This window comes from Arvicola amphibius, chromosome 2 (assembly GCF_903992535.2).
Source record: "Arvicola amphibius chromosome 2, mArvAmp1.2, whole genome shotgun sequence".
Classification (NCBI taxonomy): Eukaryota; Metazoa; Chordata; class Mammalia; order Rodentia; family Cricetidae; genus Arvicola; species Arvicola amphibius.
In genome coordinates, this window is record NC_052048.2 from 174,191,829 (window position 1) to 174,194,454 (window position 2,626).

At 34.8% G+C, this 2,626-nt stretch overlaps 1 pseudogene; it reads left to right on the top strand.

Moving 5' to 3' along the window:
• The first annotated feature begins 511 nt into the window (after positions 1 to 511).
• LOC119807423 lies at positions 512 to 1,041 on the top strand (annotated as a pseudogene).
• Positions 1,042 to 2,626: the final 1,585 nt, after the last annotated feature.

Here is a 2,626-nt window from a genome sequence, read left to right on the forward strand (position 1 = left end):
CTACCAAAAGCAATCTATAGATTCAATGCAATCCCCATCAAGGTCCCATCAAAATTCTTCACAGATCTTGAGAGAACAATAATCAACTTTGTATGGAAAAACAAGAAACCCAGGATAGCCAAAACAATCTTATACAATAAAGGAACTTCTGGAGGCATTACCATCCCTGACTTCAAACTTTATTACAGAGTTACAGTATTAACTGCATTTTAAATGGAGGTTTGTAGCAGGCTACAACAACCTGGTAAATTTCCCTAGATGTGTTCCCTTGGTATGTAAGGCACACAACAGTATTTAACTGGTAAATGAAACTAACACCAGTAAGCCACTTTACTGAAAACAGTGATGATCCATAAAGTCAAAGACATTTTTTTGATGTTTTCATCTTGTTGCCTTGATGTTAAATATTTATCATAGCTGGGGGAAGGAAAATAGTTTATTAAACATTTTAAGCATTATAAAAGTAGCTTTCAGTGCGGTGGTGTGGCTAACCCCTGGAACTGTACCCAACATGGCTTCTGAGCACAAGACTAAGTTATCCTAGAATCTGCTGTGCATAAAGTTCTTGCAAAGGGGCCTGGGCTTGGAAAATGATAAATAACTGGAAGAGGAGGAAAGGCAGATGACCACTGGTGAGCGCTGGTACCTGGATTTGCCAGAGCACAAAGAGAAAGAGTTTCATCACCAAAGAGCAGAGCTTCTCACTATGTGAATGAAGATGTTCTTTCTCTATGGAAAGATGCCATTCAGAAGATTTAATTCTGAAATTGAGAAGTTAATGCTTCAGATAAAGTCTAAGAACAAAAGAGCAGCAAAAGAAGATTAGGCAGTGGAGTTTGATATGTCAGATAAAGAAATGACAAAAAGATATGAGACTTTGATGGGAACTATTGGAAAAATGTTTGCCAAGGAGAGGGACCGATTATGAAGAAGAAGAAAAATGGAACTATAAAGCTCATTAAAACAAACATGTTCTTAAAGCCCCAAGTTAAAATGGATACCTCAGCTACAACAGATGTCTGTGAGTACAGTATGGTTTGAAGTTATCCTTGTGGTGTCCGTAGTGACTAATACTCCAATACCTGTAAAGAAATGATAATTTTGGAAATCTGCTGTTCTTGAGACAGATATGTAATAGATGTTATACATCCCTTTAAACACATTCTCTGGGGTCTTAACATGTGGGGGCAAATGCCACTTTCTATATTTTATATCCAATTTTGATTGTATGTACATACACAAAGACTGGACACATATGAACAGCTCTCTTATTATTGCCCTGGAATTACTGTTATAAACTAATATTGCCATTGTTTCAACTACTCTTATATTTATCATTTACCTTTTGAATCACACCAAACCAATTCATACATTCATTTGGAACTCAAATATTTGAGAATTTTGCAAAAGTGATTCATCAGGAACAGATATGTCTCCCCAACCTGAAATGTCTACATGCTGCCAGGTCTTTCCAATCTATAGTCATGTAGTTTATGTTTATTTAAAGCAGTCAGTTGGGTCTTTTTACTAACATTCTGTAAACATCTGTTTTCATATACTTTTCTGTGTTTTACACTTTGAAATAATTTCAGTCTTAGTAATCAAGCATTTTGCAAATAATAACTTATAAAGACCAGCCATTAATTGAGAATATACTGATATATAAGGTAAAACGACAAAAGGTTTCCTTGTGTTGGACAAGAACAATTACCATTTTTTTAGGGTACACATTGATAGAATTTAATTGTCTATCTGTCTGTCTGTCTGTGTGGAGAGGCATGCTGAGAACTTCTGTTAATTTTGTTATCAATGATAAGTAAAAGCTTTGCCTTTCTCTGGATCTCTGTGGTCTTCAGCTGTGTGTGACACCAGCTCAGTGAGTTAGGTGTTGATTTTGCATTCCAGTCAAGAATACTCAGGTAGGCCTGTGACCAAAGAAATAGAGTGAGTCTCCTAGAAACTGATCCTGTACCAACTGGGATTCTGCTCACTTTTGAAGATACTTTTCATACCACAGACATTTGCAGTTTATTAAGGAAAAATGAAGATGAATTTCTTAAGGTGAAAAAGTAGTTTTCTTCTGCATTGTTTTGTTTTCTACTCATATTTGTCTTGAGGCAGGTTTCTCTTGGTAGCCTAGGTTATCCTGGAACTTACCACACGGCTAAGTTGTATTACTTTACACATAATTGCTAAATACACCTCTAGAATATACATTAAAAGAACATTCTCCAAAGAAATAAATTATGTATGTATTCTCACAAATTCAAAAATCAATAACTATATAGATTGTTATGTGATTATAACAATATTATCTTTATTCTGAAAATAAAAATTTTGAATCGTTCAATTCCCACCCACAATTTCTTGCTGAATAGTAATTTCTGTGTTTTAGGCAGTAGCTTTTTTATCATAATAATAACTGAATACAGAAATAATTTAAAGTCAGATGATATAGAGACAGTAACTGTTTCAGGGGTAACTTACAACTGATAAGAAATTTTGTGAGTGGTCAGCTCTTAGAGATGAACTAGAAGGCTTTCCCGCATTAATAGACTGAATCAGAGGACCTTCAGCATTATTACGTTTCTAAAATTTATGCATTACCTCTAAATACAAGAACTAC